At 38.7% G+C, this 17177-nt stretch overlaps 1 protein-coding gene and 1 long non-coding RNA gene across 5 annotated transcripts in view; one reads left to right on the top strand and one right to left on the bottom strand.

The window, feature by feature from the left end:
• FGGY (FGGY carbohydrate kinase domain containing) overlaps positions 1–14488 on the bottom strand; it is a 428788-nt gene extending 414300 nt beyond the window's left edge. Inside the window, exon 1 of one of the 2 annotated variants that reach the window (XM_012442661.2) lies at positions 14413–14488. The gene's annotated coding sequence lies outside the window, so the exon portion shown is untranslated. Of the gene's footprint in view, positions 1–14188; positions 14252–14412 lie in introns of those variants that run through there. The other variant, XM_012442660.2, reaches the window with a different exon arrangement.
• LOC105710352 (uncharacterized) overlaps positions 14104–17177 on the top strand; it is a 97471-nt gene continuing 94397 nt past the window's right edge. Inside the window, exons 1-2 of one of the 3 annotated variants that reach the window (XR_010341193.1) lie at positions 14104–14241; positions 15942–16098. This is a non-coding gene — a long non-coding RNA (uncharacterized LOC105710352). Of the gene's footprint in view, positions 14242–14946; positions 15331–15938; positions 16099–17177 lie in introns of those variants that run through there. The other 2 variants (XR_001105757.2, XR_001105756.2) reach the window with 2 other exon arrangements.

Genomic DNA, 17177 nt, shown 5'->3' with positions numbered 1-17177 from the left:
CATAGAGGGACAAAGCCATATTGAAGTCCAGGTTTGCCAAAATCAATTGCAAATAAAATCCAAAATAGACAGATGGGATCTAATTAAACTAAAGAGCTTCTGCTGAGCAAAAGAAACTATCAGCAGAGTGAGCAGGCAACCTACAGAACAGGAGAAAATTTTTGCAATCTACTCATCTGATATCCAGAATTTACAAGGAACTTAAACAAATTTGCAAGAAAAAAAAAAAACATCAAAAAGTGGGCAAAGGATATAAACAGACACTTCTCAAAAGAAGACATTTATGCAGCCAACAAACATATTTTAAAAAGCTTAACATCACTGATCATTAGAGAAATGCAAATCAAAACCTTGATGAGATACTGTATCACGCCAGTCAGAATGGTGATTATTAAAAAGTCAAGAAACAGTAGATGCTGCTGAGGCTGTAGAGAAATAGGAATGCTTTTACACTGTTAGTGGAAATGCAAACTGGTTCAACCATTGTGGAAGACAGTACAGCGATTCCTCAGGGCTCTAGAACCAGAAATATCATTTGACCCAGCAATTCCATTACTGGGTATATTCCCAAAGGAATATAAATCATTCTACTATAAAGACACACGCATACGTATGTTTACTGCAGCACTGTTTACAATAGCAAAGTCATAGAATCAACCCAAATGCCCGCCAATGATAGACTAGATAAAGAAAATGTGGCACATATGCACCATAGAATACAATGCAGCCATAAAAATATGAGATCATGTCCTTTACAGGGACATGGATGAAGGTGGAAGCCAACATCAAATATGTTTATTGCAGCACTGTTTACAATAACAAAGTCATCGAACCAACCTAAATGCCCATCAGTGATAGACTAGATAAAGAAAATGTGGTACATAGGCACCATGAAATATTATGCAGCCTTAAAAAGGAATGAGATCATGTCCTTTACAGGGACCTGGATGAAGAAGAAGCCAATATCCTCAGCAAACTAACACAGAAAGAAAAAACCAAACACCACATGTTCTCACTCATAAATGGGAGCTGAACAATGAGATTACATGAACACAGTGGGGAGAACAATACACACGAGGGCCTGCTGACAGGTGGGGAATGAGGGAAGGGAACTTAGAGAACAGGTCAATAGGTGCAACAAATTACCATGGCACATGTATACCTATGTAACAAACCTGCAGGTGCTACACATGTATCCTGGAACTTAAAGTATAATATTTTTTAAAAAGAATCTTTAAAAAAAAAAAAAAAGGTTTGTATCAGCCAGAGCTGAACCCTTTCTACCATCCCTGAAATGACTTGGTCTTCCATACTCACCAAACTGCCTGTGTCCTGGGCACACTCAGAATGAACTTTCATATCTGTTAATCCTGTGAAACCTTCTCAGATGATCATTAGAAATGCCTTCTCCATGATCCAGTTAATACAGACTACCTGATGTCACAATAAATCCTACTGTGGGAAACATTAAATATTAACTGAAAATGCTCTGCCCCCTACCTTCCTTGTAAGCACAATGTATTGTAATGTAGTAATAAGGGGAATTACTGGGCTGTGGAGGAGGAGAGGATTATTAATATATAAAATAGTCAAATACCTTTTAAAATAAAAAGACCCTAAAAACTTTCTTCTTCTGGAGAGTTCTAGCAGTATTATGAGCAAGCCTTCTATGTGGCATGCGGCTGAAGAACCATGCTCCTCTTTGGGGCAATCTCTCTTCTGAGCAGGAGACCCCATTAAAATAGGAACACACATTGAGAAGAGAGGGAAGATGGAGAGAAGGTCCACCCGACAAGTGGATCAACAGAGTCAGTCCATCTTCTACAAAACCAACAGACACCCTGAGTTCCCTACGTGCAGATGTCTCAATGTGACAGTTTCTCACTCCTGTGCCAGGACCCTGGAGACAGAAAGGGAGATGGTGAGGGGCAGGGGGAGTTATTTCCTAATTCTAAATGCAGAGTTATTTCATTTTAATCCCTAATATGCCAATTACAAAACTGGGCCCAAAATGAGGAAAATGATATGCAACTTTCGTGAACTGTTCTTACACAGACTCCTTCTTTTGAAATGTGGATTCTTGACCTCTCTGAGTTCTGAATAATTTAAATTATTCAGAACTCAGAGAGGTCAAGAAGCAAATCAACAGCAACCTCTTGAAGAAGAGAGCAATGAGCGGAGAAGCTATATATATATGATATATATATATGAGATATATATATGTATCATATATGTATCATATATATATATCATATATATATGATTTGCTGACATAATTAACTATAAAATGATTTTCTACAGAACCAGACCTTCAAAGCAATGCTATTATCATTAGCATATTGGCCAAAATCCACAGTTTTTCCCAGAAAGTCACTTGAATTAAAACGACAAAAGAACCCACAACCTTACTGACTGCTGTCAGATCTCGGGAAACTCAGGAGGAGCTGAGGACAGTATCAGTTAAAGCAACAAAATCCATTCTCCATGAGATCATGCAAAATTCTCTCCTTAGAGACAATGCCAAGCCACAGACAGGTTGAAGTTTTTGGCTCATTCTTATGTTTATCTGTTTATGAAGCCTGATCTGGTAGCTTTTTTTTCCTCACTCTGTCACCCATGCTGTAGTACAGTAGTGCAATCTCCACTCACTGCAGCCTCCGCCTCTCGGGTTTCAAGCAATTCTCTTGTCTCAGACTCCCAAGGAGCTGGGATTACAGGCATGGACCACAACACCCCTAACTTGCTTTTGTATTTTTAGTAGAGACAGGGTTTTGCCATGTTGCCCAGGCTGGTCTCTAACTCCTGGCCTCAACTGATCCACCCACCTTGGCCTCCCAAAGTGCTGGAATTACAAGCATGAGCCAACACGCTCGGCCCTGATCTGGTAACTTTAAGGCCCAAGGTGAAAGGCCTAAAGAATGAATTATTTGAAGATTAAACATTAGACTTGACCATCCCACAAACATGGCTCTGTCAAAAGTACCATGATGTAAAGTACAAGCTTAAACAGCACCAAATCTTCTTCTGCCCAAAATAAAGCCAATTATCTTTATTTGACCCACAAAGATCTCTAAGCTCAGGACCCTGCCTGCCTCTCTAACCTTAGCTCCCTACCTCTCTCCCTAATCTCAACCTTCATAGTCCAATGCTACAAAACTACTAGAAGCTATTCAAAGGAAGTCTTGGTGCTTTTGTTCATGCTGTTCCCTCTACCTGTAACGCAAAGAATACGAATTTATAATTCACAGAAAAATAAAGACATGGGAATCTTTCACCTCACAAATAGTATAGGAATGTAAATCAAAACAATACTAAGATACAATTTCACACCTAACGAATAGGCAAAAATGGAAAATTTTGATAATACCCACTTGGCAAAAGTATGGAGAAACAGACAGTTTCATACACTTTTCATAGAAGAGTGATTCCACCTTTGATAGAATAATTTGGTACTATCTTTCCATTTTTAAAATCATGTCTTTTACCCAACAGTTTAACTTCTAAGAATTTATGCACTGACTCACCAAAAAGATACACAAAAACATCCACTGCAACCTTTTTTTGTAAATGCAAGAACATACTCATAAACAACCTAGAAGCAAATTAAATGATTATTAACAGAGGACTTTCTAAAATTGATATATCAGTAGCTATTAAAAAGAATGAGAAAAAAAGCTGCTAATTTTATATTATTAACTAAAAAAGTTCTGAGAAGGTATAGTAGGACCCCATTTTTATTATTTTTTAATAAAGAATAGAGCAAAAGCTCTATTTTCTTCATGCAATACAGTGGTTCTCAAAGTTTTACTTTCTCAAGTTTTAACAGGGCCATTGGTGGTCTCTAGCAGTATTAGTATCACCAGGGAACTTGGTATAAATGCAAAGTCAGGCTCCCTTCCAGCTCTACTGACTAAAAAACACTGTGGTGGGGTTCAGCAGTCTATGCTTTAAAAGGGCTTCCAAGTGGTCCTGATGGATGCTAGAGTTTGAGAACCACTGTATTGTATAAAGACCTATCATAAAAGATTTCAAGAAAAACACACAAAACCTGCTTACTGCAATAACATCCAGCAAAAAGAAATACAGTAGAGGTTTGGAGGGCATTCACCTTTCCCTCTCTGTGCTGTCTGAACGTTCTCAACAAGCAGCTATTACAGTAATAGAAAGGAAGACCTTCTCTGGATTGAGTTGAACTGTGCTTGGTATGGCTTCTACCCTCTAGTCCTAATTTTTATCCCAAAGGATCATCCAAACAGCCTTTTTTTACCCTTATACATGGGCTATCCTTTCAAATGTTTTAAGATGACTCTCATGACCTCCTATTGGGTCTTTTCTCCATGCTATACATTTTCAGTTCTGGTAACTTTCCTCCATAATATGGGTTTTTTTTCCCTAAAACAAAAAGAGAAGCAGCAGCATTAAGAGGCACTGACCATATTTAACTAGAGTGAGCTCAGTCACCCATGTTTCCACATGACACTGCATGGAGATGAAGTAAGCTGAGCTAGCTGCACATGGTAAGCACATAGGAAGTCTTCCTTTTCCCTCTACCTTCCTGGAGGCCCCCTGGATGCAACACATGCTAGGACACATCACTGGCCCATCCAGCCCAGCATCTAATCTCTGACAAGGATAACTTGTTCTTGATAGAAACAAACTATCTATGAGACTAACATTAAAAATAATCTGTGCTTTAAGGGAGAAGGGAAAGGGAGCCGGGGTGTCTTCACAAACTGTCTTTAAAGGGGAGCTTTGAGTTAATCCTTATCAAATACACTATTCTTCCCTCAAGGGTTCATTAGAATTAGTGTTATCTGTGTTTTATCAATAGGTACCTTCATATGAATCCAAATGTTTCTTAGACTTACTTATATTTTGAACCAACCCTCATCTTACATCAATAAATTTCGTATCAACATTTACTCTGTGCAAGATATGGTGCCAGTGACTTAGTAGATGGCCTTCCTAATCCTTCCTGCAACTTTTAGATGGGAAACCAAGGTTCTGAGCAGTTAGGTCACCTGCCAGGGTCACAGAGTCAGTAAATAACAGAGAAGGATTTCAATCCTATGCTCTTTCTACTATGGCACGTGACAATTTTTTTAAAATCCTAACAATAGCCTTATTCAAATGTCAAAGCTGCTACATAATTCTACAATCCCAACATTTGGTTAAGTAGATTGAGTTTGATCTGTCTAAATCACTCTTGTTTTTTTTTTTTTTTTTTTTTTGAAATAGGGTCTCACTCTATCACCCAGGCTGGAGTGCAGTGATGCAATTATAGCTCACTGCAGCCTGGACCTCCTGGGCTCGAGTGATCCTCCCACACTTCAGCCTCATGAGTAGCTATACTACAGGCATGACCCACCATGGCACAATAATATTTAAATTTTTTATAGAGATGGGGTTTTGCCATGATAGCAGGCTGGTCTCAAATTCCTGAGCTCAAGCGATCCTCCCACCTCAGCCTCCCAAAGTTCTGGGATTCCAGGCATGAGCCACCATGATTGACCTCATTCTTCATTGTATAGACTTTGTCTTATTCTCAATTTTCATCTTGCAATATCCAGTCAGTAACTGACTGCTTTCTTAATCTCTCTGTCTGTTTATCAAAATCCAAGCTATTAAGCTCTCAGCCTAGTCTGCAATGGATTTCAGTGTAGCGCAGCCCCAAATCTAGATGGTCAAGGGACTGGTAGTGTATTTAGCCTGAACAATTTTTATTTGATTTTCCTATCCTTCCTAAGCTCACTCCATACATATGTCACTATATATCCCTCCCTGACTACATATCCATTCTTCACCTTCTCTCCCAGCTATCTGTCCTGGAAACAATAGTATGAAACTCCAAGACTCTCTAATACTCTGTCTTCTAGTTGGGTTTGAGCAATGGAGTGCTCTAGCTGAAGCCTTAGAGAAAGGAGGAGAGTAAGGTCAGGGCTCCCTTCCTGTAGAGTTGGCCTGGGCCAGCTGCTTCTCTTGGGCTAAAATAACAGATCCTCTCCAGGCAGCCTTCTCCACATGATTTCTCCTTTGGGGTTCTGGTAACTGGTCCTTCCCTCACCCCTTTGGGTCTAAGGATATAACAGCCTTACTATTACCAGACCCAGGCATTCAGGCTGCCCTCACTTTACTCAGTAGTTCTTTTTTTGAAAATCATCCTAATTTAGGTATATCTTATGTTTTTCCCTCTGATGTACTTCCTTCACCATGCTCTTAGCACTCCGAAGTAATAAAAGTTTCCCTTTACTTCTAGTACCTGAGTACCTGAAAAATCGCTTACTCAGATCTTCAAATAGTCCCAATCTTTATATTTTCCTCAAAAATTCTAGTTGAAGGCTTCCAATTCCAGCCAACATGCAGTAACAGGAACCGTATTTACCTCCCTGCTTAAAACAATGGGGAAAAAATAGAAAACAAAGATTCTCATGACATTGAACATCAGGTAACAGAGTATAATAATGACAGAGAGATGGGAAAAAATGAGACAAGTCCTTCAATGATTCAAGTTTAATGCCTAAGAAATGTCTGCAGACTGTGGCACGGGAAGGATGAACACAGGCCAGATCCAGCAGTCTCCCTGAGTTGAGAAGACAGAGCTGAAAGTCTGTGGAGAACAAAAAGGCTAGAATCTTGGGCAAGAGAGGCGAGAGCTGCACAGAAGAATTCCAGAGAATTGCAAAGGTACTCCCCAAGTATTAAGGAGAGTATTAATCATCTGTACTAATGCATCCATATGTGAAACCAATCTGAGGCAGAAGCACCAAAAAGGATTAGAGTGAACAAATCAGTGGGCTTCACATAAGACCAGGAATAATTCTACTCAAAACAGCCAGAATAGGAAGCCCTATAACTCACAGGGCATTGGGTAGAGTATAAGTTCTACCAAACATTTAAAGAATTAATAAAATTCTTCTAGAACTCTTATAAAAAACTTAAAAGATGAAGGAATACTTCCAAACTCATTTTATGAGGCCAGAGTTACCATAACCCTTACACTAAAGCTAGACAAGGACATTATGAGAAAAGATAATTACAGGCCAACATCCACAATGAATACAAATGCAAATATTTCCAATGAAATACTAGCAAACCAAATTCAACACCACATTAAAAAGATCATTCACCATGATCAAGTAGGTAACTATCCTTGTAATGCAAGGATGGTTCAACATATGTAAATCAATAAATGTGATACACTACATTCACAGAACAAAGGATAAAAATACTATCATCTCAATAGATTCTGCAGAAGCATTTGACAAAATTCAACATACTTTCACAATAAAAACCATCAACGAATTAGACATAGAAGAAATCAACCTCAACATTATAAAGACTATATATGACAAGCCCAAAGCCACATCATACTCAGCATTAAAAAGCTGAGTTTTTACTTTAAGATCAAGAACAAGAGAGAATGACCACTCTTAACACTACTATTCAGCACAGTATTGGAAGTCCTAGCTAGAGCAACTACACAAGAAAAATAAATGAAAGGCATCTAAATTGGAAAGGAAGGCATAAAATTGTCTGTTTACAGATGACATAATGTTATATATAGAAAACCACCCAAAGACTCCAAAAAACTGTTAGAACTAATAAATTAATTCAATAAAGCTAGAGAATACAAAATCAATGTACAAAAATCAGCTACATTTCTATTCACTAACAATGAATAATCCCAAAAAGAAATTAAGAAAACAATTCCACTTAGAAGGGCATCAAAAAGGAAAAACTACTTAGAAAAAATTTACCAAGGAGGGGAAAGATCTGTATATCGAAAACTATACAACTATGATGAAAGAAACTGAAGACGACACAAATAAATGGAAAGATATCCACATTCATGATTGGTAGAAATAATATTGCTAAAATAACCATACTACCCAAAGTGATCTGCAGATTCAAAGTAATTCCTATCAAAATATCAATGACAGTTATCAAAAAAACAGAAAAACACAATCATAAAATTCATATAGAACCACAAAAAACTCCAAATAGCTAAAGCAATCTTGGGAAAGAACAAAGCCGGAGACATCACATTTCTGAATTTCAAATTATATTACAAAGCCATAATAATCATAACAAGATGGTGCTGGCATAAAAAGAGACATATACACTAAAGATACCAATATAAAACCCAGAAATAAACTACTCATATACAGTCAACTACTCTTTGACAAAAGCACCAAAAATACACAATGGAGAAAGGGTAGTCTCTTCAATAAATGGTGTTAGAAAAACTGGATATTCACATGCAAAAGAATGAAATTGAACACTTATACTATACACAAAAATCAACTCAAAATGGATTACAGATGTAAACATAAGACCTGAAACCTTAAAACTCCTAGAAGAAGACAGGCAAAAAACTCCTTGACATTGGTCTTGGCAATGATTTTTTGCATAGGACATCAAAAGCATAGGCAATAAAAGCAAAAATAAGCAAGTGAGGCTACATCAGATTAAAGTTTCTGCACAGCAAAGGAAACAATCAAGAAAATGAAAAAGCAACCTCTAAAATGGTAGACAATATTTACAAAGCATATATCCCAATAAGGGCATAAAACCCAAAATATATGTTAAAAAATTTATTTAACACAAAATAACATGATTTTTTAAATGACCAAAGAACTTGAATATTTTCCCAAAGATTACATACAAATGCCCAATCGGTGTATGAAAGCATGCTCAACCATGACCAATCATCAGCAAAGTGTAAATCAAAACCACAAGGAGAAATCACTTCACACCTATTAGGATAGCTATTATCAAAAGCCAACGAATAAGTACTGAAGAGAATATGGAGAAAAGGGAACTGTTGTACACTGTTGGTGGGAATGTAAATTGGTACACCCATTATGGCAGATAGTACAGAAGTTTCGCAAAATACTAAAAATTGAACTACTATATGATACAATATTACTTCTGGATATACATCCAAAAGAAATGAAATCACTACTTGGTATGATAAACTGTACTCCCATGTTCACTGCAGCATTACTCATAATAACTAAGATATGAAAACAACTTTAATGTCCATAGATGGTTGAATGAATAATGAAAATGTCATACATATATCTGCAATGGAATATTATTCAGCCTTAAAAAAGATTCCTGCCATTTGCCACAACATGGATGAACTTGGGAGTACAATATGCTAAATGAAATAAGCCAAGCACAGAAAGACAAATACTGCATGATATCTCTTATACATAGAATCTAAAAAAGTCCAACTGACAAAAACAGAGAGGAGAATGGCAGTACCAGGTATTGAGGAAATGGAGAGCTACTGGTCAAATAATACAAACTTTCAGTTATTAGAAAAATTTCTGGATATATAATGTACAATATGATTATAGTTGATAATTAACTATATACTTAAAATGTGCTAAGAGAGTAAATCTTAAGTATTCTCACCACAAAAAAAGAGTAACTACATGGGTGATATGACAATTAGCTTGATTGTGGTAATCATTTCACAATGTATATCAAATCATGTTGCACACCTTGAGTACGTACAATTTTATTCATCAATCATACCTCAATAAAGCTGAAGAAAAAGAAAATGGATAACCTGAACAGTCCTATGTCTATACAATTAAACAATATCATATTTAACCTCCTGCCCCCAAAACAACTCACTCCAGGTCCTGATGGCTTCACTAGTGAATCCTATTAAACAGTTTGTTTTTTTTTTTTTTTTGGAATGATGAATGGCTTTATTTTTTAAAACTTATTTAATAAGATTCAATTAAACTTTCAACAAACTGAATAAAATTGAATTTTATTTAAATACTTTAGGTTTGCATTTTTTTATATTAATTTTTTTTTCTAAACCTTCCTCCTACCCCCAACCCTCAAGTAGGTCTCAGTGTCGTTCCCTCTTTTGTGCACTTTTGAACATGCAGTACTTTTGGTTTTCTGTTTCTGCTTTAGTTGGCTTAGGATAATGTTCTCCAGCTTTCTCCATCCATGCTACTATAAAGGTCATGATCTTATTCTTTTTCATGGTTGCATAGTATTCCATGGTGTATATGTACCACATTTTCTTTATCCAATCTACCATTAGCGGACATTTACATTGATTCCATGTCTTTGCTATTGTGAATAGTGCTACAATAACATTTAAGAAAAAAATAATACTAATTCTTCATAAACTCTTCTAGAAAAATCAAAATGAAAGAAATACTTCCTAATTCATTCTACGAGGCCAGATTTACCCAGAGGTCAGGTATTATAAGGATGGATACAAAAATTCTTCTAACTTTAGCTAATAAAATTCAGCAACATAAAAAAAGGGTAATATGCCTTGACCAATAGGGTTTATCTCAGGAACACAAAATTTAACATAGGGAAAAAAATCAGTAAATGTAATTTACCACATTAAGAATCTTTTTTAAAAATATGAATGATCACAACAGTTATAGGAAAAGCAACAAAATTACAACATCTACTATTCCTTTAAAAAAAAAAATCTCAGTAAAGCAGGAATACAATGAAACTTCCTAAACCTGGTAAAGCGTATCTACAAAAGATATGTAATTTGAATCATGCATCATACTTAATGATAAAAAAAAAGAATGCCTCTCCTGCACATCAGGAAGAAGGCAAGATGTCAGCTCTCATCAGTTCTATGCAAAGCAATGATTCTGGCTAGTGGAATACAGCAAGAAAAATAAAAGGCAACCTCATTGGGAAAGGAAGTAAAACTATCTTTATTTACAGATGATAGGGTCACCTAAATAGAAAATCTGAAGGCATCTACAAAAAATCTCTTAGAACTAATAAGTGCTTTAGCAAGATTTCAGGATACATGATCAATATACCAGTAACAAGAAAACAACTGGAAATTAAATTTTTAAAATATGTAAAATTTTAATATCATTTACAATATCATCAAAAAATAGGAAATACCTACAGATAATCCAACAAAGATGTGTAAGATCTATGGATTGAGAGCTATAAAACATTGCCTAGAGAAATAAGGAAGACTTAAATAAATGAACAGATACACTGTGTCCATGGATCAGAAGACATGGTATTTCAAATGTCAATTCTCCCCCAAATTAATGTATACATTCAATACAATTCCAATTAAAATCTAAATAGGCCTTTATTTTGAAATGGACAAAGTGATTACAAAATTCATATGGAAATAGAAAGAACCTAGAATAATCAAAACAAATTTTAAAAGGAACAAAATTAAAGGACTTACACTAGCTGATTTCAGTACTTATTACAAAGCTATATTTATCAAGACTATGTGGTATTTCCATTAAAATAGACAAGAGATCAAATGAAGAAAATAAAACACAAAACTGGGCCAATGTATACATGGTAAATTGATTTTTGAACAAAGGTGCAAAGGGAATTCAACAAAGATAAGCTTTTCAGCAAATGGTGCTGGACAACTGGATAGCCATATGCAAAAAAATAAACATTCCATATTTCATGTCCTATACAAAAATTACCTTATAATGATCACAGGTTTAACATAAAACAAAAAATGACAAAACTTCTTTTTAAAAATAGGAGGAATATTTGAGACCTTAGGTTAAGCAAAGATATCTTACATAAAACACAAAAAGCATGATATATAAAAAATCAGACTGGTAACATTTATTTAACCAAAATTATAAATTAGACTTCATCAAAATTAAGAACTCTGCTTTCAAAAGGCACTGTTAAAAGACAAGCCTCAAAATGAGAGAAATATTTGCAAATTACATGTAATAAAGAACTTTTAAGAATAAAGAATTCTCAAAGCTAAATAAAATGAAAATACATGGCTCATTTTTTAAAGTGGACAAAAGATTTAATATACACTTTACCCTAGGGGGTATACAAAGAGGAATTAAAAAGGGCACAAGCAATCTTTGGGGTATTAGCTATGTTCTTTATCTTGATGGTGATGATGGTTTTCAGATATATGCATATTAACAAAACTTCTCCAACTGGACACTCTCGATACGAACAGTTACTGGATGTCAATTATTCCTCAATAAAGTTGCTACAAAATAGCCCACGCAAGAATGCCTACTATTGACTACATTTCTTCTTTCCCCTACATTCAATCAGTAATTAATTCCTAACCATTCTATTTTCCTAATCTCTCTCCATTGCCATAACTATTAACCTAATACGTCTCTAACCTGTATTACTACAATTATGTCTCTCTAGGCTTTACCAATCCAGTCCATTCTCCAAATTGCAGCCAGAATTTTCTATAACATACAAAGAAAATGACATAAGATTTCTGCAAAATGATATAAGATTTTGCCCTGGAGATATATTTCTAACTTCCCTAAGATGATTCACCAGACCCTTCCTCATCTGGCCTTCACCCTCCCCAGCCTCCTGTCAGGTGATTTTCCACTTCAGCCTTTCTAGCACAGCCATACTAATCAACCATGTGCCATGCTTCTGTAGTTCTGCGCATGCTGTTCCCAGTTCATATAATTCCTCCACTTTCTCCAGCCCACTCAGGCTTTGGAACTCAGTTCCAGTATTCCCTTCTGGGAAGTCTTCCCCAAACCCCATATTGAGCCTTTTGCCCTTCTCTCAACTCCTGGGAGTCTTCTGCATACCTTTTCACTGTACTCATCTCACTATCATGTAATCTCCCTCATCAAAAATGGACTGAAGCAAACTAGATGAAGGCTTAAAAGCAGAGACCAAGTCTTTTTGTCTGCACTTTCCCAGAGACTACCACAGTTCAAGGCCCAAAGTATATGGACAAGATGAGTGAACAAATGAATACATGAACTGATTTGGATGATCTCTTACACCACCTGGGTTGACTCCATGTCCCTCCATTATAAAAAGGTGGGCAGGTGAGAGGGTAAGTGATCTCTGTAGCACATTCTGGTAAAATAATCATTTCAAATCCCCTTGGGGGTGGGGGTAGAAGGTTCCACTCTGGCTGGGAGATTAAGGGCAAGATTCATTACCTCAAATTGTTTTAAAAACCAGCTGGTAATTGACTGTGATTTAAACTATTTAAATCAATAAGTGAAAGGTTAGGTAAAGGAAACTAGTTAAAAAGTGAAAGGTTAGAGAAAGGGAACTAAATTCCAGGAAAAGACAAGGCCCACAGCAAAAACTAACAAAGCCTGGAAGGCACAGTCTCCTCCCAGTAAACTTCTTAATTTCATCCAGAAAGACAAGCTCTCCACCCTCTGGGGTTATGCCCTTCTTCCAGCACACATGTTTTGACTTCCAAATCCAGCCAGGCAGGCTCCCAACCTCTCTCCCCCTCAAAATTGATCTCCAGGCCCAGCTCACCCCCTCTGATCTGTTCCCCCAATCATCCTTAATAACAGTGCTCTGGGCCTCCCACTATGAGGTCCTCCAAGAGCCAGGCCAGTGGCCATCAGGTCAAGAGCCAAGCGTGAGGGCCTCATTAACAGGAGACTCCCAGAAGACCAAGCGGCAGTCATCTGGCTGGAAAACCAAGCAAGCAAGTTAATAAGGAAAAAACTCAGGATATACATGTGGTGGATCATAGAAAAAAAGAAGAAAAGCAAGCAAAAACTATACAAAGCAAAACTCTACTATTTAAATAACAGCCACAAAATAAGAGACCTTCCCTTCTTTCATTCTGATTCACAATTCAAAAGCATAAGAACTTCACTCCTCCTGGTCTCATACTTTTAAATGTAACCGAAGGATAACTGCTTTTCAGACTTTGATCATGTCATAGCTGACCCTTCAGGAAAGAAATTTGTGTTAAGCCACAGAAGTGCTTTAGTGGAAAACTGCCCATGATGAGGAAAATTCACCATTTTGCGCTTTTTCAATCTTTAAATAAAAAGCAAACTGATAAAAATGGAAAGATACCCCTAGGCCTTTCCTACTGCGGATAACGGTAACAAAACAGCATTATCCGATCTAAACTCAGCTGTGTCTCAAACACTATCATAAGTGCTGGAAGCGTTTAAAGGTACAAGCAACATTAGCCTAGAAATGCCTTCGGTAGCCAGACGTGAATTAAAAGGCTCCGCAAATGCCACCGAAATGTCCTACACGGGTAAGGGGAGGACAGAAAGAGAACTGAATATAGTTAAGTGGACACTGATCGGAGAAGCAGCAGCACGGGTTCCAGACACCTAACGGTCAGCCTTGGGGATGCAGTAAAGGCCGACCCTTTCCTTCCCTTCCCTTGAGTGGCCGGACGCCTCACCCAGGAGAGGACTCAGGGAACTCAACAACGTCTCGGGAGCAACGGCCCGGCGGGTGAGAGACCAAGCGGCCAGAGGAGGAGGAAGGGGAGGAGGAGGCAACGACTGTGGGAAAGGGGAGGGGAGGGCCAGGACAGGCCGCTCCCGGGTTGGACGTGCGCGCGAAGAGCCTGCGCGCCAGCAAAAGCCCCGGCGCCCACGTGGGACTGAGAGGAGGGTCACTTACAGTACTTGTCCAATCTGACATTACGTTTTAGCTAGGGGGATTCTGCACGTAGCCGCGCTGAGCCCCGCGGCGCCTGGGCAGGGCGGTCCCAGGAGCGGCTGCAGCCCCGCCTCGCGCGCGGCCCTGCCCCCGCCGCGTCCTCTGTAAAGCTCGGCCTGATTGGCCCTTTGAACCGGGCCCGGGATTGGCCGGCGCCTGCCCGCCCTGCGGCTGGAACGTTCGTTGGGTCCTCGCGACCCGCGGGCGGCGCTGGGCAGGGCTGGGCGGGAGGAGCGCGGACCCGAGACTGGCTCTGCTATGTCGCTCAGGCTGCGAGTTCCCGGCTCTGAGGACTCGTCTCGCAGAGCTCACCCAGGCGGACTCTCCGCAGCCCCAGATGGGTGTGTGTGTCAGACCGTTTACTGAACATCAGGACTGTTGTAGGCGGGTGTAAGAAATAATAAGAATATTGAATAGTTACAATTCTTGAACGCTTACCTTGTGTCTCGTTCCTTAATCTTTACAGAAATTTTCTAATCCCGTGGCCAACCCCCTACTTCAACGTATGACATTCTGTAAATCTACAAAACAGATGGGTCCTTGCCTTTGAGAAATGTTACAATCTAGTGGGTACTGGACATCGACCTCATTTAATTCTCACATGCCTTCCTTTTCTAATAAGCTGCATGTTATGAATCCCTATTTTACAGAGGGCGGGGAATCCAAAATTTTCAACTTTTACTGGGACACACAGCTAGGAAGCAACCAAAGGGAGAATTCCAATCAGCTATTTTCATAAAAGGCAGGATCCCAGACTGAGGGAGCTCGAGATTTGGAAGATAGTTCAGCAGTCACTGAGACCAAACATTTTGTTTTCCTGGAAAAGGAAACGGAGGTCCAGGAAAGGGACGTGATTTTCCAAAGACACACCTGTGAAAGGTAATGATTTCATTGAACTGGTCCTAAGTGCCAGGTGCACTAAGATTGTCTGCTATCTTCACAATAACCCCAAAAATAAATAAGTGCTCTTATCTTGGTCTTACAGGTGAGGAGAACAGCCCAGTGAGGCTGAGACCACACAATTAGCCCCAGTCTTTGCACTGCCTCTCTACCAGGGGTCCTGATTTGGCTTATTTTCTTTCTTTTGCACCGTGATTGTTCACCTTTCATTTCCAGCAGCATATCTGAAGACCTAGCTGTAGACTCGTTGAGATGTGTTGCTTAGCAGCTGTGTGAATCAAGTATTCAATAGGAATAATAATGTTAAAACCTAGTCATCTTACCTTTTCAGAGCATTGTGAAAAACAAATGTGGTAAGACATATGAAAATGCTTTGTAAAGTGTTAGATGCTTAATACAAAGAAGACATTGCTTCCAGGTCTGCTTCAATGTATCCCAAGAATGGAGTAAGTGAAATATTCTGGTTTCATGCACTGTGGCTAGGGGATCTCATCTTGGCTAGCCTTGAATAAATGAATTTGCTGCCTAGCCTCTACGGATGGCTCTTTCTCTAAACTTTCGTGTATTTGATTGTTTATTTGCTCCAGCAGCCATGTTGAACCATGAAAGGACCTCAGGAATGAAAGCCACACACTGCAAAGCAACAAGATAAAAGAGGCATGAGTTCCTAATGCAAGAGGCACTGAACCAATCAATACCCACTGCCCTCCAGACCTCTACATGAAAGAAAAAAAACTGCTATCCTGTGTAAGACACATTTATTTTGTGTTTTCTATTGTATGGGGTCAAACCTAATCATAACAGATATGCTACACTTTACCTTATAGAATTCTTAAACAGCAACCTTCTACAGTGATGCAAAAACAGGCCCAAAGATTAAAAATAATTTGTTTAAAGTTATCCAGCCAAGTGGACAGGGTGAGATTCTGACCTGAGTTTGTCTGAAACCAATATTCATTATCTTTTTCAGTTATGATACACTGCCTGTTATGAATGATTGAATTCTTTTTTTTCCATTTACTTCCATTTGATTCATTCCAGGGAGTGACACATTTTTTCTGTAAAGGACCAATAGTAAATATTTTAGACTTGTGAGCAATACAGTCTCTGTTGCAACTACTCAACTTTGTAATGTAAAAGCAGCCATAGACAATAGTAAATGAGTAGGTATGACTATGTTTCAATAAAACTTTACTTACAAAAGCAAGCAATGAACAATGTAGCCCGTGAACCTTAGTCTGTCAACTCCTAATGAAACCGGAAAAGTTCCCTTGTCTCTCTCACTGGGCGTGCAATGGCGGTGTAACTCACTTATTCAGTGCCCTGCTGACTGCACAAACCTCTAGGAAAGCATACAGCCAGGTAGGCTGTGGAGCTCCAACCCCACAGCAGTGTCTAGGGGTGAATGTTTACAGCTGAAGCCCCTGTGGGCTTTAGGGTGTTATAGGGTGCTCTTTTAGTTTAGCTGTCTGTAGGTGGCTTGTGTTAGTCACCTCAAACCCCTGCCTTATCACAAGGACAGAGGGTTTTCTGTGTCCCGGGCTTCTTGCCTTGGTGTACCAGAAGAATTCAATCACACGTGGACTTGGAGAATGATTGTAAGGTTTTATTGAGTGGAAGTGGCTCTCAGCAGAATGGGGGAGCCAAAAAGAAGATGGTTTTCCCCCTGGAATCAGGGGCTCGGCGGCCCCAACTCTTCTCTCACTGCCACAGCCAAGCTCCATGTCATTCTGCCAGTTGGTGGCCTGGATAGGGGCATGGCAGGCCAGGGTGGTCTTGGAAAATGCAACATTTGCACAGGAAAACAAAAATGCCTGTCCTCACCT

Source organism: Aotus nancymaae, unplaced genomic scaffold (genome assembly GCF_030222135.1).
Source record: "Aotus nancymaae isolate 86718 unplaced genomic scaffold, 86718_ANA_hifiasm-v0.15.2.pri h1tg000007l, whole genome shotgun sequence".
NCBI lineage: Eukaryota > Metazoa > Chordata > Mammalia > Primates > Aotidae > Aotus > Aotus nancymaae.
The sequence above is the reverse complement of the archived record's forward strand: the minus strand, read 5'-3'. Positions and strand labels throughout refer to the sequence as shown.